Source organism: Sus scrofa, chromosome 1, assembly GCF_054392235.1.
Source record: "Sus scrofa isolate SSC_HxYL_T2T_F1_AM1 chromosome 1, Sscrofa_HxYL_maternal_Yorkshire_Landrace_v2.0, whole genome shotgun sequence".
NCBI lineage: Eukaryota > Metazoa > Chordata > Mammalia > Artiodactyla > Suidae > Sus > Sus scrofa.
The window spans coordinates 252,709,301-252,732,011 of record NC_139383.1 but is presented as its reverse complement, the minus strand read 5'-3'; the positions used below and the strand labels follow the sequence as shown (position 1 = coordinate 252,732,011).

The window sequence follows — 22,711 nt, the reverse complement described above, 5'->3', positions numbered from 1 at the left end:
TATAAGGTAGTTTATAAGGAACTCAGTTTCAGCTTGGATCAAGAAAAGCTCTCATATGGTTTTCCATTTCTTATCTCATGAATACATCTACATGAGGAAGATGGGTACTTGGTTAGGAGAGGAGAGTAATTTTATTTTCCATTCTACAACACTAAGTTATAAATACCACCTGAATATACAGTGTTTTTTTGACTGGTTTAAGGTATATAATAAGATGAGTGCTCAAGAAATAGCTTTTAATTCTGAGAGGTATCCAATATTCTGTAGCAAAATAATCAGATTTTCAGTCTTTGTTTTCTCATTTGACGCACAAGACAAGAGAAACCACCTGGCTAGACATAACTGAAGTAGCTAACTACGTAAAGTGTTGTGTTTTGATGCCTTAGTGAAAGTCTTTCTTAGGTTACTTTATTTGGGGGGTACTTATAGGTACAGTAGTACTGAATTCCCTGGATCAGCTTTAGCTGTTTATTATATAAATAGGTTGTGATATATGAGGAAGTTAGCAGAGAGTTTGTCTATATTCCTACATGAGATGGTTTTCCAAGAGTATACTACTTTTTGGACTATGACTTTCAAGTATTATGTTAGTAAATATCCCCTAAGGATGGGATAGAAGATATTTTCTTAAAGGCTTAAAATGCGTTTTTATTTAGGTTATTTATAAATGATTTTCAGTGTAAGGAAGAAACAAGGATGTCTTCTGGACACATTTTCTTCTAAGAGAAGTATAGGACACTTGCATGACTATCAAAAGTTTATTATCCCATTGTCAATACTGGGGGTAATTCATATCAGTAAATCATTTTAGGTACGTAAAAGTCAGTACCGTTCATATAAGCCAGATGTGTGCTAGTGTGTCCCTTTTTTTTTTTTCTGGAAATCATTAAAAAACATAAAGAAGCATTGTTCTTTCTGTTTAGGTCCTGAAATGATGTTTGTTAATGGCCTAGTTCGTAAATCCAGAATGACACATCATACAAGGGATGGCTAATTTCATCTGTTGGTGGCAGGCAGAGTCTGTGTGGTTTTGTTTTATTTTCATCCGTGAAAACACATTTTAAGCTTTTAGGCTGAAAGTTTGTAAGTAGCGGAGCTGCCTTTTTGGAGACTACCAAATGTGATTTAAAAATGACGATTGTGATGTGTTCCCTAGGTCACGGTAGCCTCCTAGTTATGAATTAGACTATGCTTTCCTAAGTCTTTCACTCATAGCCCTTAGAGCATTTCATACTGTTAACTACCCCGTTTCTTCTTGAAATAGTGTTTCCTCTGGGGCTTCTTTTATGCTCCAATGGTTCTTTCTGTTCCTCTCTCTATTTGTTCCTCTCTCTGTTCCTCCTCCCCCTCACTGGTTGGGGAAAGGGAAAAAGCCTACATTTAAGTGATAGGAGAGAAAGGAGCTAAATGTAGATATTCTCTCATGTATTGTCTAAGAGCTTCTTTTCTCTCTTCCCATCATATCCTGTCATTTTAACTCATAGCTTTACCTCTTGCCTCTCTGAAGATTGGAGTAGCTTGGAAGTTTGTTAGTATTAAGTTGGTGCCTTGGGCTCACTTTCTTGGTGTTTTAGTCCTGGTGTGAAAAGTAGTCAAATACAATTTCCAAACCCTTCCTGCTAGTTAGTAAGGAGGGACTTCATCTTAGTCAGCTGTTTTCTCATTGGGCAAGGCATGTAGCTACTGACATTGAAGTAGATCAGTGACTGCACAGAAATTCTTTCTCTCCAATAGTCTTACTCCCCTTTCAGTTCCCCCAGTCACCTAGGTTTATGGCCTTGGCTCATGGAATTTTGCAGCCCATTAGTTTGTCATCATAACCCATTTATCTTTGACAGTTTCCCCAAGTCTCCCACACCCCAGTCCAGGCCCTTGTTTCCTTTCCTTGTATTCCATTTCACTCTCTTAGCTGTATAGTCTTAACTTCTTCCCAGCAGAGGGAGGAGCATAATAATTTTAAGCTTAAAGATTAGTGCTCCTCCCTTACTGAGAAATCTCCTGTGTCTTCTTACTTTGTGCAACAGGGTATCTCAGTCCCCCTATCCGGTTTTCAGGGGACTTACTCTCCTAACACCTTGTTTTTTTTCCCTTAACATTCTGGCCCCAAACTGATTAACCTTCCATCTTCATCTCCCAGTACATCACTACATGAACTTCTATAGGCAGGCTTCCTCTTCATTTATTTCATCCATAGAAAATACTCTGCTCATCTAACTTGTACAGTACTCTCTCCTTTTTTTCTGCTCTCTAAATTTTTATGTAAGCCTTATATCATATATCTTGTGCTAACTTTTCATACATGATCATAACTCTCTTGAAGGATAGAATGTGCCTTTGATTGAATTCCCTGCAGGCCCGACCTCGTTCATTGCTTCCACCCCCATAGGTTCTCATCTCAGGACTTGTGTGAGCTTGGTGGGAGAGTAGGTGGATATGTTCCTGGTGAGCTGAACGTGATAGAATTGTGATGAATGTGTAGAAGGGAAAGGTAAGTAGATCTGCCCAGTAGGGTAAACTTTCCACTGCAAAGTGGATTGGTTTATCCATAAGCTCTCTGTCATAGCTAGCGTTGAGTTGGAGGCTAAGTGGCCATTCTGCCAGGGATGCTGTCAAAGAGAGTCCTGCATGAGGTAGGAGGCGGTGGGTAGTATTCAATCAAACAAACTAGTACCCCCTTCAACTTTATAATTCTAAATAAGTACTATTTTGACCTAATAAAGTAGAAGCCAGAGAGGCAGATGGGAATTGAGGAGTTGACCAAGGTAATGATAAGAAGTTAAATAAAAATGCTAATAATTTATAGCTGAGTAATCTTTGCAGTTTAGACCTGTTTTTCAGTGCTCTCTTTATATGTCGTAATGTTGAAAACAAAATTCAGAATTATAAAGTACTTATTTTGTGGACTATTGAGAGAGTGCCATTTAGCTGAAAACTTTATTTCTTTGAATTACTTAAAAAATGTTCATTTGCACTGCTGCTTTCATTTTACTCACGATACATAGCAAAATTATATTCATTCCTGCAATGATAGAGAATGTAAACTTCAGCCAATTAAAACTTGCTCTTTTCTTTCTTTTTAAATAGAATCCAGTGGCAAGTACAGTATTTTTAAAAATTCCTTCTCTTAATTTGATTGTGAATTGATTCGTCACCTTTTTAACTTGCTAGTTTGTACTAAGGCGGGACAGTTATTCTTCTCAAGTCTTTTTGGGGTAGGAGTTATCTAGAATTATTACTGTATAATGAATTCTGTTTTTTCTATTTAAAAGTGATCCTTTCCCTGACATAATTTGAGTTCTAGTCCCCAAGCAAAGATTTCAGAAATTGCCTTCTATTCTAACAAGATAAATGTCATTCATGTCCTCTTCCAGCTTTAAGTCTGGGCTTCTTTTGAGGTCTCAAAGAATTATAGAATGTCTAAAAATGCAAGAATTTTAAAGTTACTTGGTTAATCTTTTTGTTCATTAAACAAACATTGTATAGTCTATGTATTAAGCACATACTGGGTACTAGGGAAATAAACGAATAGAATAAAACAGTATAAAATCTATACCTCATTGGCAAATGCAAACTAAAATTTTTCTAAGAAAGTAAACTAAAATAAATTTTTTTGCAGAGCAGAAAATTTTAATTTTATTTTTTCAATTAGAAAATGAATTTATTAAATATAAGGCCAGAGGTCAAAGCCACTGACAGAGAAATAGGCAACATCAGCGTGGAGAAAGGGACTTCTTTAGGGAAAAGGCCTCTGCCACTACTACCCCTCAGAATGGGATGCGAGAAATGCCATTGTGCTCACCTCCAAGGAGTGCAGTCATGGTGAATGGGGGGTGATGGTGAGAATGCAGTGAGGAAAGAGGCAGAGTTCTGTTGAGAGGGTATGTTTGAGAAGGGGGCAGAGGAGGAGGGTCAGCCCTTTCCAAAGGCAGCCACAGCCCAGCCCTGTGGGGCCTTGTAGGACTTCAGCATCTCAGGAAGCACAGTTGCCCCGCTTTCCCTGGGCCGTGTCACAGCCACCACAGGTACAGAGGCATCCCTCCTCATTTATGAAGTTGTTCGGCTTGCCTCTGCACCCGCTGTAAGCAGAGGTCTCACAGAGCCCGGAGCTGGCGTTGTAGAATACTTGATGAACAGGGCCCTGCAGAGACCCATGTAGGGAGGCTCCAGGCAGAAGGCAGGTGATGTGGCTCAGACCAGGCTCCTTTCTTCACCCGCCCTGGTGCTGGCCGCCAGGGTGCCCAGGAGGAGGAGAAGGGCTGCAGAGAGGCAGAGCCGGGTCATCTTCAGGACCTTGCAGGAGGGCTGCTCAGAAAATTTTAATTATTTATTTAATTAATTAATTTATTTATTTTTGTCTTTTTGCTATTTCTTGGGTCGCTCCTGCAGCATATGGAGGTTCCCAGGCTAGGGGTCGAATCAGAGCTGTAGCCACCAGCCTACGCCAGAGCCACAGCAACGCGGGATCCGAGCCGCGTCTGCAAACTACACCACAGCTCACGGCAACACCGGATCTTTAACCCACTGAGCAAGGGCCGGGATCGAACCCGCAACCTCATGGTTCCTAGTCGGATTCGTTAACCACTGCGCCATGACCAGAACTCCCAGAAAATTTTAATTTTAGTGAAGTCCAGCATATCAGTTCATTCTTTGGTGTTGTATCTTAAAAATCATCATTGGAGTTGCTGTTGTGGTGCAACCGAAACAAATCCCTGAGGTTGTGGGTTCGATCCCTGGCCTTGCTCAGTGGGTTAAGGATCTGGCATTGCCATGAGCTGTGGTGTAGGTCACAGACACAGCTTGGGTCTGATATTGCTGTGGCTGTGGTGTAGGCCGGGAGCTGTAGCTTTGATTGGACCCCTAGCCTGGGAACCTCCATATGCTGTGGGTACAGCCCTAAAAAGGGGGAAAAAAAAAAAAAGGGTCATCGTCATACCTAAGGTTATGGTCATTTAGCGTTTCTCCTGTGTTCTAGGAGTTTTATAGTTTTGGGTTGTACATTTAGGTCACTGATCTGTTTTGAGTTGGTTTTTGCGAAAGCTGTATAATCTGTGCCTAGATTCCTTTTTTTTTTTTTTTTTTTTACATGACCAGTTTACTACAGCACTATTGTTGAAAAGGCTGTCTTTTCTCCATTGTATTGCCTTTGACCCTTAGTCAAAGATCAGTTGGTTCTGTTTATCTGGGTCTGTCTCTGGACTGTCTGTTCTTTTCCATTGACCTGTTTGTGTATTTTCATTGATCTTTTGCCAGTACCACACTGTCTTAATTGCTGTGGCATTATAGCGAGTCTTAAAGTTAGCATTTTTAGTCTTCCAATTTTGTTCTTGTTCTTCAGTGTTGTGTTGGCTATTCTAGATCTTTTGCCTTTCCATATAAACTTCAGAATTAGTTTCTCAATATCCACAAAATAACTTGCTGGGAATTTGACTGGGTTCGCATTGACTCTATGGATCAAGTTGGGAAGAATTGACCTCTTGACAACTTCGAGTTTTCCTATACATGAACATGGAATAACTCCCATGTATTTAGTTCTTTTTTGATTTAGTTCATCAGAATTTTGTAGTTTTCCTCATATAGATTCTTGTATATTTTGTTAGATTTATACTAAATATTTCATTTTGGGGGTGCCAGTTAAATTCTGAATTTCATATTTAACTTGTTTATTGCTGCTATTTAGGAAAGCAATTGCCTTTTGTATATTAACATTGTATTCTGAAACCTTACTGTAATTGTTTATTTTTTCCAGCAGTTTGTCATTTCTTTTGAATTTTGTATAGATCATTATGTCATCTGCAAACAAAGACAGTTTTATTTTTTTCCCTCCCAGTCTATATATGTTTTATTTCCCTATCTTGTCTTACTGCGTTAGCTAGGATATCCAGTATGATCGTGAAAAAAAAATGATGTGAGAAGATATCCTTGCCTTGTAAGTGGCATTAGTGGGAATGCTTTAAGTTTCCCACCATTAAGTATGATGTTAGCTGTAGGTTTTTGTGTGTTCGTTAACAAATTGCAGAAGTTCCCCTCTATTCCTAGTTTACTGAGAGTTTTTTTCATGAATAGGTGTTGAATTTTGTTAAATGCTTTTTTGGCATATATTGATATGATCATATCACTTTTCTTCTTTAATCTGTTGATGTGATTGATTACATTAAATGATTTTCAAATGTTGAAATGGCCTTGCACACCTGGGATAAATCCCACTTTATCATAGTATATTATTCTATTCATTATTAGATTTGATTTGCTAATAACTTTTGTTGGGAGAATTTTTACACCTATGTTCACGAAAGATACTGGTTTGTAGTTTCATTGTGATGTCTCTGATTAGTTTTGGTATTAAGGTAATGCTGGCCTCATCGAGTGTATTAGAAAGTAGTCCCTCTGCTTCTGTTTTCTGAAAGACATGGTAGACAGTCATTTACCAAATAAATGTTTGGTAAAATTTGCCAATGAACCCATCCGAATCTGGGTTTGTTTTAAAAGGTTGTTAATTAATTGATTCAATTTCTTTAATAGGTATAGGTCTGTTTAGCGAGTCTATTTCTTCTTGTGTGAGCTTTGGCAGATTGTATCATTCGAGGAATTGGTCCATTTCATCTATGTTACCATATTTGTGGTCATTTGCTCTTGGTATTCTTTGCTTATTCTTTAAATGTCCATGAAACCTGTAGTGATGCTCCCTCTTTCATTTCTGATGTTAGTAACTCCTAATTATGCCAATGCCTTTTCCTTCTTTCTTTACCATTGTCTCATGTCAGTTAAGAAAAGGGAGACAAAGAGGCAAAAAAGAGATTCCTAAATTCAGATTTCCTTTTAACAAACCATGGTCATTTCCTTTTTGATGGTGGGGGAAAGGAGAATTATTTTTTATTAATTTTTAGTAATTATGTAATTTCTTTTTAGCTAACATTTTTAACTCAGTGAATTTTATTATATTTATAGTTGTACAATGATCATCACAACCCAATTTTATAGCATTTCCATCCCAAACCCCAGCCCATCCACACACCCCCAACCTTTCTCCTTCGAAACCATAAGTTTTTCAAAGTCTGTGAGTCAGTATCTGTTCTGCAGAGAAGTTCATTGCAGATTTCCTGTCGTGGCTCAGTGGTTAACGAATCTGACTAGGAACCATGAGGTTGCGGGTTCGATCCCTGGCCTTGCTCAGTGGGTTAAGGATCCGGTGTTGTTGTGAGCTGTGGTGTAGGTTGCAGACGTGACTCGGATCCCGTGTTGCTGTGGCTCTGGCGTAGGCTGGTGGCTACAGCTCCGATTCGACCCCTAGCCTGGGAACCTCCATATGCCGCAGAAGCAGCCCACCCAAGAAATGGCAAAAAGACCAAAAAAAAAAAAAAGAAGTTCATTGCATCCTTTAAGATTCCACATGTATGTGATAGCATATGACGTTGTCTCACTGTCTGACTAACTTCACTTAACATGATAATTTCTAGGTCCATCCATGTTGCTGCAAATGCCGTTATTTCTTTCCTTTCAACGGCTGAATAATATTACCTTGTGTATATGTATGACATCTTCTTTATCCACTCCTCTGTCAATGGGCATTTAGGTTGCTTCCATGTCTTGGCTATTATGTATAGTGCTGCCACCATTCTCATTTTCACCATTGAGAATGATATTGGTTGTGGGTTTGTCATATATGGCCTTTATCATGTTGAGGTAGTTTCCCTCTTTGCGCACTTTCTTAAGGGTTTTTAATCGGAAATGGGTGTTGGATTTTGTCAAAGGCTTTTTCTGCATCTATTGAGAGGATCATAGGTTTTTTACTGTTCAGTTTGTTAGTGTGTTGTATCATTGATTGATTTGCGGATATTGAAGAATCCTTGCATCCATGGAATAAATCCCACTTGATCATGATGTACAATCCCTTTAATATTATTGTTGGAATTAGTTTGCTACTATTTTGTTGAGGATCTTTGAATCCATGTTCATCAGTGATATTGGACTGTAATTTTCTTTTTTTGTGGTATCTTTGGTTTTGGTATCAAGGTAATGGTGACCTCATAGAATGAGTTTGGGAGTGTTCCTTCCTAGGCAATTTTTTGGAGTAGTTTCACAAGGGTGGGGTTAGCTCTTCTCTAAATGTTTGATAGAATTCTCCTGTGAAGCCATCTGGTCCTGGACTTTTGTTTGTTGTAAGTTTTTTAATCACTTTCAATTTCAGTACTTGTGATTGGTCTGTTCATCTTTTCTATTTTGTCTTGGTTTAGTCCTGGAAGATTGTACTTTTCTAAGAATTTGTCCATTTCTTCTAGGTTTTCCATTTTATTGGCATATAGTTGCTTGTGGTAGTCTCTTATGATCTTTTGTATTTTTGTGATGTCCGTTGTAACTTCTCCTTTTTATTGATTTGACTCTTTTTTTCTTGATGAGTCTGGCTAAGGGTTTATCAATTTTGTTGATCTTTTCCAAGAACCAGCATTTAGTTTCATTGATCTTTTAATTTCTTTGTTTCTATTTCATTTACTTTTCTTTTCCGCCTAGAGAAGTTCCTTTAGTATTTGTCGTAAACTGGTTTAGCGCTGCTGAATTCTCTTCACTTTTGCTTATCTGTAAAGCTTTTAATTTCTCCTTCAAATCTGAACAAGAGCCTTGCTGGGTAAAGTAATCTTGGCTGGAGATTTTTTCCTTTCATCACTTTAAGTATATCGTGCTACTCCCTTCTTGCCTATAGAGTTTCTGCTGAAAAATCTGCTGATATCCTTATCAGGGTTCCCTTGTATGTTATTTGTTTCTTTTCCCTAGCTCCTTTCAGTATTTTCTCTGTCTTTAGTTTTGGTCAGTTTGATTAATATGCGTCCTGGGGCATTCCTCCTTGGGTTTATTTTATGTGGTACTGGTTGAGCTTCCTAAGTTTGAGTAAGTGATTCCTTTCCCATATTAGTGACGTTTTTGGCTATTATCTCTTTGGATATTTTTTCTGTCCCTTTCTCTCTTCTCCTTCTGGCACCCCTATAATATAGATGTTGGTGCATTTAACATTGTCCCAGAGTTCTCTTAGACTGTCTTCATTTCTTTTCAATCATTTTTTCTTTCTGTTCCACATCAGTGATTTCCACTAGTCTTTCCTCTGTATCGCTTATTCATTCTTCTGCCTCCTGTATTCTGCTGTTGGTTGCTTCTAATGAATTTTTTATTTCAGTTACTGTATTTTGCATCTTTGCTTGCTTAATCCTTAACTCTTGTATTTCTTTGCTCACTGTTTCCTAAAAAGCAACCCCCCCCCACATAAAAAACCACCACCATCACCAACAAAACAGTATGTGGCATATGAGGCAGCATTAAGGAATCTTTCTTCTAATGATTAATTAGTTTAGGTATATGGCCTTTCAAGGACTACTTCTGACTGACATTTACAATTGGTTTGGTTAGAAATAAGAATACAGTTATGAAGGTAACATTTTTAATTAAGCAGTGGATTAATACATTATACCTATATAATAATGTAATCATTCTTGGATTTGTTAATGAAAATAATTTACCCTGAAACGTAATGCTCAATAGTAGACAGTCTGAGTTCATTCTAGTACTAAATGAATATAGAAAATAAGAAACGAAAGATTTCACCAAAGAACAATTTTTCATTGAAGGCTGTTGACTCACTAATAAAAGTCAAGTTCACATGTTTAATAGTGAAATAAAAACATTCTTTGACATATGTAGAAATGGTTGTCTTCGTATTCATATTCTGTATTATAGAAATAGTATATGCCACCAGCAGAAGCTGGTAAATAAGAGTTAAAGAATTTAAATTACATAAGTGAAAACATTGGTATTTGGTTCACCTTATTATATTGTTTGTTGGCTGTCTTTCCTATCCTACTTCCTCATTTCTCTATGGGTCCTTATCTTTTCTTCCAAATAAACTGCTTATACCTTATCATCTTGTCTCAGTATCCACTTCTGGTGGGGGCCCAAGCAAAGATAGACTGTCATTTTTCCTGTAAATTTTTTTTTTTTTTTTTTTTACATAGCTGCTTTCATCCTCATAGTGTCATTTTACATGTTCCTCTCTATTCATTGTTTCCTATACACTAGTTTTTGGGGTTGATTGGATTGAGGTCAGGTTTAGTTTTTTGGGGTTAAGATTATTTCATAAGTGGTGCTTTTAATTTCCTATTGCATCCTATCAAGAAACATCAATATATAATTAACACTGCTGTGTGTTATATGTGAAAGTTGCCATGAGAGTAAATCCTAAGAATTCTCATCACAAGGAAAAAATATATTTTCTTTTTCTTTTATTTTGCATCTGCGTGAGATGATGGATGTTTGTTTATTAAACTTATTGTGGTAATCATTTCATGAGTGTCTATGTCCAATGATTATGCTATACCTTTTAAACTCATACTGTGTTGTATGTCAGTTATATCCTAAGAAAACAGGAATAAAGAAAAAAAGAAGCAGTAATATGTGGTTGTCCCACTTTTAGTGATACTAAGATTGTTCAATGACAGTGTCAAATGCACTTGTTCCACATCAAGATTAACTGAAGACTTCTTGAAAGCCTAGGCAAAAAGGGAGTATTGCATACTGTATAATTCTCCTTGTTCAGTGCCCAGCAGTTGTTTTTTTGAGAATAGATAATGACTTTGTAGGAATTATGTTGACTCTTAAATGAAAATATTTAAGAGAATCTTTTCTCTCTTTTAAATATGAAAGTGAAATTAAATTTGAGGATCTTGCCAGATGTCGTATAAATCTCTATAACATTATCCCTTCCCTCTTTCCCCAGTGCCTAGTACAGTGCCTAGCATGTAAGAGATAACTCGGTGAAAGATTTGTGGAATGAATGAGTGACCTGACAAAAGAATGCCTGAGCCAACTGTTTGTAGACTCTCTTAAGGGAACTTTCTTCAAGCATCCTGGGAAAGAAGTACATGTAGCACAAGGAGGGCAGTCATAATTTTCTTTTGGCCTATATGTATGGTTATTTGTTCTGGACTGTTACTTAAAAACATCCCGTGCTAGATACTAATCAGGAGATAGTGATGAATGGAACATTGTCTCATAAATCCACCACACTCTTAACCCTGGGTCCCAGAGTGTGCACAGAAAAAGAAGGAAACTGTTGTCATCTCCAATTTTTTCCTAGTTCCTACGCTTTGTTAGTACTTTAATTGCTAGCAGCCTGGATTTTAAAGAGGCAGTGTGTGGCAGTTTTAAGAGAAAAATCCTTTCCGTACATTGAGAAGCTCATTCCCAGTTCTATACGAGCTTATTATAATAAGAGCATTCTTCCCTGAAGGTCAAAGAAGTGCATTGCCTATTCCAGGTAAATTGGTCATACCATTTTTAGGATACAGTAAAGAACAAAACACAGATGATGTCAATTTTTAATAAATATCTATGCATGATCAAACAACAAATATGTAAGAAAAAGTATAAATTATAACAACTCTTTTTTTTTTAGTGGCAGAATTTGATTTTAGGGATTATGTTATTTAAATTTGAATTATTTTTGGCAAAGAATTTTTCCCAGACATGTCTGCACCTACCATATTTTGACTTATTTAATGAAGAGAATTGTGACTGTTACAGTGTTTCTTTACAAGAGTAGATTGGTTTGGACTTGTCCAAAATGGGTTGAACTAGCATTATGGGAATCTTGTATCACTGAGAAGTTTAAGGGTTAAAGTTGCTTTCCAGTGTTATTCTATACTTAGTCCTATTTTTCCCCTCTCTTTGAACTTCTAGTTCATTATAATGCTTCTGGGAATACTAACAGTGAGATATGCCTTGATTGATACTCAGCTTCAAGGCTCTTATAGTGCCTGTCAGCCTCAGCTTCTTTCCTCTGGGGACCTTCCTATCTCCTAGCTCCATGCAGCTAACTGCAAACCTCTATGCTTCTGTTGCCTGCCAGCTTAATGTGAAACTGAGAGTGCGAGGAGAAGTGGCTCCAGGGAGGAGAAGCAGTCTGGATACCATGACATTGGGACTTCAGGTGGGAGGCTGATTTGTCAATCTGGATTAGAAATGGAAGGGAGTTGTTGCCTGGTATATTACTTATTTCTTGTTATAGGAGAGACATAGTTTGTGAAGGGCAGGTAAGTGAAAGATTTAGCAAAAATACACTATAAACTATTACTGCAGAATGCCTAGCAGATGTAATGGCAGTTGAAAACAGTAATGCCATAGGAAAGTAAAGTCCTCTATTTTTTTTTTTTTTTTTTTTTGGCTTTTTGCTATTTCTTTGGGCCGCTCCCGCGGCATATGGAGGTTCCCAGGCTAGGGGTCGAATCGGAGCTGTAGCCACTAGCCTATGCCAGGGCCACAGCAACGCGGGATCTGAGCCGCGTCTGCAACCTACACCACAGCTCACGGCAACGCCGGATCGTTAACCCACTGAGCAAGAGCAGGGACCGAACCCGCAACCTCATGGTTCTTGGTCGGATTCGTTAACCACTGCGCCACGACGGGAACTCCGAAAGTCCTCTATTGAGGCTTCTATTTTATGCTAATAATTTTCATGTAGAAATATGTATTCAGGCAGAAGGCAGTATACTTTTAAAAATTAGCATTGATATAGATTTCTAATGTGATTTTAGATTCTCATTTTTCTAAAATCACTGTAATTTGTATGTCAATACAGAATTCTCATGAATGAGTCTTACTTGTTCTTGTGTTCATATTTGAGAACAAAAAACACTGTACAAAGTTTAAAATGAATTTATATGCTTGGAATTCCCATCGTGGTGCAGTGGTTAACAAATCTGACTAGGAACCATGATATTGCAGGTTCGATCCCTGACCTTGCTCAGTGGGTTAAGGATCTAGCGTAGCTGTGAGCTGTGGTTTAGGTTGCAGATGTGGCTCAGATCCCGCATTGCTGTGGCTCTGGTGTAGGCTGGCGGCTACAGCTCCAATTGGACCCCTAGCCTGGGAACCTTCATATACTGCAGGAGCAGCCCTAGAAAGGGCAAAAGACAAAAAAAAAAAAAAAAAAAAAATTGCATACTTGTTTGTAGGTTCAAAAGTTTTGTTCTCTAAGGCAGTGCTTCTTAAACTTGAATGTGCAGAGGAATCACTTGGGGAATCTTATCAAAATGGAGGTTCTGTTTCAAAGATCTGGGGCAGCGCCTGATATTCTACCTTTCTTAAAAACTCCCAGGTGATGCCAGTGCTGCTTGTTCAGAGACCACTGTTTGAATGCAAGGTTTTAAATTATTGAGCTTACTTTCTTATTTTATAATTTTATGGCAGCTGTCACAGCATATGGAAGTTCCTAGGCCAGGGATCAAACCTATGCCACAGCAGTGACCCAAGACACAGCAGTGACAATGCTGGATCCTTAACCACTAGGTCACCAGGAAACTCTGGTATTGAGCTTTAAAATAGAATCTCTGGAAATATTTTCTGTTTTCTAAACTCATTTGCTTAGATATTCTAATAAAATACCTAAAGCAAGTCATGGAAATGCTTTGTGATTATAAATCTTGCTAACAGAAATAATATTTAATAACCTCTTCTGCTTGATACTTTATTAGCTTCTGGTTCTGAAAGTCCCAAATCTTTTATTTTCATGACTGAATTAACAACTTTAAAATTGGACAATACAAGATGTATTGGATTTTTAATCCACTAATGTAACACAGCTATTTTATTTTTTATCTTATTTTTTGTGTATGTTTTTTGTTTGTTTGTTTTCTTTTTATAGCTGCACTTTCAGCATATGGATGTTCCCAGGCTAGGGGTCAAATCGGAATTGCAGCTGCAGGCCCATGCCATGGCCATGGCAACAGTGGTTCCACATGGCATCTGTGACTTATGCCTCAACTTGCAGCAACACCAGATCCTTAACCTACTGAGCCAGGCCAGAGTCAAACCTGTATCCTCACAGACACTATGATGGGTTTTTAACCCGATGAGCCACAACAGAAACTCCTAACATAGTCATTTTAAAGTGAGGGTACTCTGTGTGCTAAAGTGCCTGGGAGCCATGCTAGGGAACAGATGGAGACACTGGAAGAAGGTATTACTAGGGGTTCATGACAGCTCTTAAACAGTAATACAACAGGGTTTCTGCAGTGGATGGGAAGATCAAGATCACTTCTGAGATTCCTTCTAAATCTGAGTCTATGAATCATCACCTAGTATTGTGCTTTTCACCATTACATTATTAAAATTTTTTTTTTAATATAGACCTCATTCCTATTTGAAAATCTTATTTTCTTAAACATGTTAAAAATATTTGTTGACTCTTCCCATTTCTGGACCCCCATCTCCCTTTTCTCACTTGCAACACCCTCCCTCTAAATTCTTAGTGTATTAACATAATCTACCCATTCATTCACTTAGTACGTATTTGAGTGCTCATTGTGTACTAGGAGGGCACTGTGGTAAGTGATATGTTGAGTACAGATTGAATAAGGTACACTCTCTACTTTCAAGGCACTCAGCCTCCTGCAGGAGCTAAGATAACAGAAATCATCTATGTGAAAATTAGTATGTTAACACCCTGAGAAAGTGTTCTAGGGGTTCAGGGGAAAGAGAAATTAATCACTATTGCCTGGGACCATCAGGACAGGCTTCACAGAAAAGATAGAATTTGAATTGGGTCTTCAAAACTAGATGGGTTTTCCATGCACCTACAGCCACCTGATCTATGACAAAGGAGGCAGGACTATACAATGGAGAAAAGACAGCCTGTTCAATAAGTGGTGCTGGGAAAACTGGACAGCCACACGTAAAAGAATGAAATTAGAACACTCCCTAACACCATACACAAAAATAAACTCAAAATGGATTAAAGACCTAGATATAAGACCAGACACTATCAAACTCTTACAGGAAAACATAGGCCAAACCCTCTCTGACATAAACGACAGCAGCATCTTCTCAGATCCACCTCTTAGAGTAATGACAGTTAAAACAGAAATAAGCAAATGGGACCTAATTAAAAGTTTCTGCACAGCAACGGAAACCCTAAACAAAATGAAAAGACAACTCACGGAATGGGAGAAAATCTTTGCAAGTGAATCAACTGACAAGGGATTAATCTCCAAAATGTATAAATACCTCCTACCACTTAATACCAAAAAAACAAACAAACCCATCAAAAAATGGGCAGAAGATCTAAACAGACAGTTCTCCAAAGAAGACATACAGATGGCCAAAAAACACATGAAAAGATGTTCAACATCACTCATCATTAGAGAAATGCAAATCAAAACCACTATGAGGTACCACCTTACACCAGCCAGAATGGCCATCATCAAAAAGTTTACAAACAATAAGTGCTGGAGAGGGTGTGGAGAAAAGGGAACCCTAGTACACTGTTGGTGGGATTGTAAAATGGTGCAACCACTGTGAAAAACAGTACGGAGATGCCTCAGAAAACTAGAAACAGAACTCCCATTTGATCCAGCAGTCCCACTCCTGGGCATCTATCCAGAGAAAACCATGACTTGCAAAGACACATGTACTCCAATGTTCACAGCAGCACTCTTTTCAATAGCCAAGACCTGGAAACAACCTCAGTGTCCATCAACAGAAGAGTGGATCAAGAATAGGTGGTACATATATACACAATGGAATATTACTCAGCCATGAAAAAGAACAAAATACTGGCATTTTTAGCAACATGGATGGACCTAGAAATTATCATGCTAAGTGAAGTCAGTCAGACAATGAGACACCAACATCAAATGCTATCACTGACATGTGGAATCTGAAAAAAGGACAGAATGAACTTCTTTGCAGAACAGATACTGACTCACAGACTTTGAAAAACCTGTGATTTCCAAAGGAGACAGTTTGGGGGGTGGGGCGATGTGCGGGGGTTGTAGGATGGAAATCCTATAAAATTGGATTATGATGCTCATTGTATAACTATAAATGTAATAAATTCATTGAATAATAAGTTTAAAAAAAAAAAACTAGATGGGTTTTCCTAGTTGTTTCCAGCAGAGGAAATTGCATGAGCAAACTATGAAAGCAGGAGACCATTATGACACATTTTAGGAATTGCCAGTACTGAAGACCCTTCGCATTCTTGACTTTATAACTTAGCAGATTTGGACAATTTGAGAGCGATTTTTGAAGGGTCGTATAATTTTTCTGAGTTACTGATTTTATTCCCTTGTTAAAAGCCTAATATTTCAAGTCATTGACGAGGCTAGTGATTGATGTAGCTTACCTTGGTCCATCTTTATTCTTCTCTCCTTCTCTTCATTCTCATTCCATTCTCATCTTCCTGCATGTTATATGGGAGGACATTATAGGCTTATTCATAATTTAGGATTTTTGAAGAGCTTGTTACAGTTCCTCTCAGTGGCCAAGAGTCTCCTGTAAATAGGGTGAACATAAATATAATTTATTGTCCAAACCGGGACCCTTTTGAAGGAGATGGTTGCTATTAATAATATTCCAGGGCAACAGGCATAAGCTGGGTTTCTCTCAAGCAAGCTAGAGTGTATGGCCAACTAGAATGTATAGTCACTCTAACTATCGTTTATATTACTTGGAGTATAGAATGTGAATGGAGAACAGCGCAGTGTGATTTAGGAAGGCAAGTGTGGGCTAGTTTGTGAAAGGTCCTAAATGCAGGCTAAGAGTTAGGCTTTTATGATGTAGACAATAAAAAACAAACAAACAAAAAACCACTTGGAGTTTTTGTGGGGTAGACGAATGGGTATATGTAAAGCAGCATTCAAGAAGATTAGTTTGGACTCCTTGGGCACATTGGATTGAAGGGAGATACTGATTCAGAGAGTGTCATAGTAATCCCCATTAAGAGTATATTTGAGTGGTAACCACTCTAGTGGTCTTAATATTTTAGGAAAATGTGTTTATTTATTTAAAAAATTGTGCTGAGAGCTTGAATAATTCATCTAATATGTGTTATTATTGATGTTAGTTCATACTTCTGAAGAAGATCCTGTTGGGTACGTATATTGTTCAGTTAATGTTTTTTTTTTTTTGAAAGATGAATAGCACCAGGGCTTAGTGATGAGTGCCAGAGAATTTTGTATGTGTTAGTATTTTAGCATGTTTATATGTTAATATTATAACAGAGTTTGACCTAACATTGAGAGTGTGTAATAAAGAAATCTTGCCAAGATTTATTTCTAAAATACTTTGTTTTATCATGTAACTCACTTTTCATTATATCTTGTCTCAAATTGATAGCTAATCTACAGAGAATTTTTATTTTGCAATAATCCCCATTTCCCTAAATTATATTTTTCATTTTTCTATCCCCATGGAGTAGGTTGGGCTTTTGGGAAAGAAAAGTAATTTTCTACCAAGAAAACAGACAAAGCATCTTGTAAGAGAGATCATTCCTTGAAGGATTATTTATTCAGTAGTGGAGAAAAGGATACTCCAGGTAGAGGAGACCATGTATGCAAGGAGAAGGAAGCAGAAAAATTGTAGGAGCATATTTTGGAAAAGCACCTGACTACTGGATGGCTTTAAAAATGCTATGGAAATACAGCTAGTGCACTGGTATCACTAGCCCATTAGGTGATCATGGATGGTACAGGGAAATTAAAGGAAAGGAAAGCTTTTTAAGTTCCCAAAGACATCTCAATGCTTAAAAACCATCTAATGGAAGAAAATATTCTTTACTTGCTGGAGAAGCTATTTATTTATTAAATCAAAAAAATTTTATGCAGTTTTAAAAGGTTGCTTTCCATGTACAGTACTTACAAAATATTGGCTATATTCCATGTGTTGTACAGGACACCCTTAAGCTTAGCTTACACCCAGTAGTTTATACCTCTCACTCCCTGACCTCTATATTGGGCCCCCCAACTGGTAACCATTGATTTGTTCTCTATGTCTGTGGGTCTCATGAAGCTCCTAGTTAAAGCTAGCCTTTCACTGCAGATAGCCAATAGGTACATGTAAAGATATTCAACATGGCTTAGTATTAGAGAAATACAGGTCAAACCACAATGAGGTAGCACCTCATCTTGGTCAGAATGACCCTCATTAAAAAGTTTACAGATAACAGCTGCTAGAGAGGAGAAAGGGAACCTTTTTATGCCTTAGTGGGAATATAAGTCAGTGCAGCCTCTGTGGAAACTATGGAGGTCCTTCAGAAAACTAAAAATAGAATTGCCACATGATCTAGAAATCCCATTTCTGGGCATATATCCAGGGAAAACTCTAATTCAAAAAGATACATGCACCCCTGTGTTCATAGCAGCACTATTTACAATAACCAAGAAATTAGGAAACAACCTAAATGTCCATCAAGAGATGAATGGATAAAAATATGTGGTATGTATATACAATGGAATATTACTCAGCCATAAAAAAGAACACAACAATGCCACCTGCAGCAACATGGATGGAACTAAAGATAATCATACTAAGTGAAAGTAAGTCAGAAAGAGAGAGTCAAATACTAATGATATCACCAATGTGTAGAATCTAAAATATGACACAAATGAACTTATCTATGAAACAGAAACAGATTCATGTATATAGAGAACAGACTTTTGGTTGCCAAGGTGGGGAGAGGTTGCAGGGAGGATAGAGTGGAAGTTTGGCGTTAGCAGTTGTAAACTATTATACATAGAATGGCTAAACAACAAGATCCTGCTCTGTAGCACAGAGAGTTATATTTAATACCCTATGATAAGCTGTAGTGGAAAAGAATATTAAAAAAGGTGTATATGTATATATAACTGAATCACTTTGCTATACAGCATATATTAACACATGGTAAATCTACTACACTTCAATAAAAGATATATTAAATTTTAAAAAGGAGTTCCGGTTGTGGCTCAGAGGGTTAAAGACCATGTTGTCTCTCTCCATGAGGATGCAGGTTTGAGCCCTAGCCTCATTCAGTGGGTTAAGGATCTAGCATTGCTAAACGCTGTGGCATAGGCCACAGATATGGCTTGGATCCAGTGTTGTGACTGTGGCATAGGCCCCAGCTACAGCTCCAATTTGACCCCGGGCCAGACAGGTGTAGTTGTTAAAAAAATTTTTTTTAAGCTACCCTTTCACTTTTTTTTTTAAAATGAATTTAAATGCAATATTCACCTTTTCACTGATGTACCTTTTATGCTTTTATGTAAGATGATATCAGTAAACATATCTCAGACTAAAATAGTTAATATTTGGTTCAATAAATGCAAGCAGAAGGAATCATCTAATGAATTGTGGAAGATGATTGGAGATACTTCTCAGTTTTCTTGGCAGGAAAATGAGCTAATGAACTGAAGAGAATGACCAATTTGTAAAATATTTCATAAGTTTATGTTTACATGTTTACATATGTTTCTAAATATTCCGTCATTAGAGGCTAAATTTTCCATGACTATCTTCTGTTCATAATTTCTGTGTAGGTTTTTGTCGTTTCTTAAAGAAAAAATTTTAAATTACAAGTCTAAATTAAAAAATTAAAGAACTCCCCTCCTCCCTTCTTGGTTTAGAGCTTCTTGTCTTTATTTTACTAAAGCACTATAGCATTTGACATATAAAGATGTTTTCCTCAGGAGGATCTTGTTTCTGCCCAGGGCTGACATGAAGAGAAACAATTTGTCAGACTAGTGGAGCTTGCTAACAATTCAAATAAACAACCTGTCTTTCCCTTCATACTGCATATTAATAGAAATGTTAATGCCTCCTTTACAGCCTTCAGGGAGGAGAGATTATTGGGTCAGAGACAGTGTTCTTGCTTTGGGCCCCTTAAACACAGCTGTCTTACTAGTGGCATGCTTATTAGGACAGTGTTTCTTATATAATAGTTATCTATTTAATACAGCCAAATTGATCTTGCCTCATTTTTCTCATTAGCATATAAAAAGCAATTAAATTTAGAATATACTTCTCAGTAAACACATTTTGATAGGCAATAACTAACTCTGCAGAAAGGGGCTTCCTTGGATTATACAGCAGAAGACCATGATCTTATCCGTATTTATCACATTTTTTTCCTCCCCTCCTTAACACCACCACTAGTTTGAGAGCTCCTTGAAATGGAACATGCCCTGCCTTATGCATTTGTGCCCTTGGTACCTAGCAGACACTGTAAATGACTGTCACGTTATTCAGTGACTTGTCTTTGATAATGACCAACTTCACTGCTTTATGATAACACTTTCATGTCATTGTCTTGAATTTTTCTTCAACACACAATCCTCTCCAAAATCTTGCTGTATCAATATAATTGTTAAAAACAAGGTAGTAGGCCCAAAATGGAGGTGCTTATGCTAAACCCCATTTCACCAAGTTGAGGCTTAACTTAATTACAGTTTTGGCTCTTCCAGAAATGGAATCTAAACCAGTCAGTCAGGATGATCTGATCACCCCTTGTTAGGTCATCTGTCAGACCCCTGACATCCTCTAAAGGAAATTAACTTTTCAATAACAACCCACTTTTTTGCCTAGTATAACTTCCTTGTTCCTGCTCCCCTCAGCCTGTAAAAATTTTTCATTTTGTACAGCTCCTCGGTGCTGCCTTCTGACTGCCAGATTGGATGCTGTGTGATTCAAATTGATTTCTGCTCAAATAAACACTTAAACATTTTAATACGCTTCAGTTTATCTTTTAGCAGGTTACATAGCTATCTAGAGCTGGTCATACACTGATGTGGGAAGGATCTGTTAATTGAAATATGGATAGTAAATCCTGACTAGTGAGGGAAGCCTGATCTCTCCAATTGATATTTGAGTTGTTGAAAATAATTAAATTTGTTACCTAAGTAAAGCATACAAGGATTTTAAATTATCTAGCTTACATTATTATTATTTATTTTATTTTTTTGGCTTCTTAGGGCCATACCTGCAGCATATTGGAATTCCCAGGCTAGGGGTTGAATTGGAGCCTGTAGCTGCTGGCCTACACCACAGCAGCTCGAGATCCGAGCTGCGTCTGTGACCTACACCATAGCTCACAGCAATGCTGGATCCTTAACCCGCTGAACAAGGCCCAGGATCAAACCTGCGTCCTCATGGATGCTCATCAGATTCATTTCTGCTGAGCCATGATGGGAACTCCTAGCCTACTTTTGGAAGAGTGTAAGTTACTGGTTACTAACAGAAATGATGTCAGCTATTGGCTACACTATTAGGGTAACTTGAAAATAAGACTTACCATTCCTAAGCTTTTTTTCTTTAAGAAAAGAATGAATTTATAGAACTATTCCAAATAATTAGCTGGGCTTATTTACCTACCAGCTTTGGCATGTCTCTATACTATTCAGAAATTTAATTGGCGGTGAGTTACACAATTTTGAGTTGTAACTGTTATAGCATCAAAAGTGTCCATGAAATGGGTGAACAGAGGGGTATCGTCACTACCTTGAGTAGGGCCTAATGTTGTCACCTAATAAAAAGCAGTGGTTCAGTGAATGGATTTCCATACACAAACTGGATTGAACAAAAAAACTGTCCAGGCATCAAAACACAATGTATTAAAGGCGAAACCTAAAAATAAAATATACTAGGTATTACTTTTAAAAATAAGTAAACAGTTGGTAGTTTAGTTTAAAATTGTGTCTTTTCTTGTTTTGCATATGGCAAGCTGAAAATTTCTTTTATAAACTTGAATTTTGTGTTTTAGACATGTTAGAGTCAACTCAAAGCATTCTTAATCTCTTTTTAATAGCCTTTCACCTAACACACTGTTATCACCTGTAAGTGAAGAATAGGCAAGAAGAGCTTTTGGTTCACAATTTGAGAAGTTAGAGTTCCCGTCGTGGCTCAGCGATTAACGAATCCAACTAGGAACCATGAGGTTTCGGGTTCGATCCTGGGCCTTGCTCAGTGGGTTAAGTATCCAGCGTTGCCGTGAGCTGTGGTGCAAGTCGCAGACGCAGCTCAGATCCTGTGTTGCTGTGGCTCTGGCGTAGCCAGTTGGCTACAGCTCGGATTCGACCCGTAGCCTGGGAACCTCCATATGCCATGAATTCGGCCCTAGAAAATACAAAAAACAAAAACAAAAACAAACAATTTGAGAAGTCTTTCTTGAATTCTTTTTAGTCTTTTTAGGGCTGCACCCCAGCACATGGAGGCTCCCAGGCTAGGGCTCCAATCAGAGCTGGAGCCGCCCCCCTACGCCAGAGCGACAGCAGCGCAGGATCCAAGCCATGTCTTCCACCTACATCACAGCTCAGAGCAACGCTGGATCCTTAACCCACTGAGTGAGGCCGGGGATTGAACCCACGTCCTCATAGATGCTAGTCGGTTTTGTTAACCCCTGAGCCACAATGGGAACTCCTCTTTCTTGAATTCTTTTCATTATATTGTTCTGTCTTAGAGACATGGTGGAATAGAATCAGTAAGCTTAGCGTTGGTTTTATATACTTTCAGCACTGTTAATAGTCTGGCAGAATTTTTCCTGTGGCACTAGAGAAAAGGTGTTGATGAATGTTAATCTAAAAGAGTGAGTACATTTTCTTTTTTTTTCTTTCTTTTTGTCATTTTAGGGCCACACCTGTAGCATATTCCCAGGCTGGGGGTTGAATCAAAGTAGTAGCGGCAGACCTACATCACAGCCACAGCAACAGCAGATCTAAGCCTTGTCTGAGACCTACACCGCAGTTCACAGCAACACCGGATCATTAACCCACTGAGCTAGGCCAGGATCGAACCTCAGGGAAGCTAGTCAGATTCATTTCCCCTGAGCCATGACAGGAACTCCAAGAGTAAATACATTTTCAACTTTTAAAATTGTTTGAAAGATATCTCTTTTAAGTGTTTAGTAGTGTAGGAGATCTTTCAG

At 37.9% G+C, this 22,711-nt stretch overlaps 1 protein-coding gene and 1 pseudogene across 1 annotated transcript in view; one reads left to right on the top strand and one right to left on the bottom strand.

The window, feature by feature from the left end:
- ERP44 (endoplasmic reticulum protein 44) overlaps nucleotides 1–22,711 on the top strand; it is a 108,652-nt gene that overhangs the window by 18,073 nt on the left and 67,868 nt on the right.
- Nucleotides 3,945–4,281, bottom strand: LOC110255972 (uterine plasmin/trypsin inhibitor pseudogene; annotated as a pseudogene).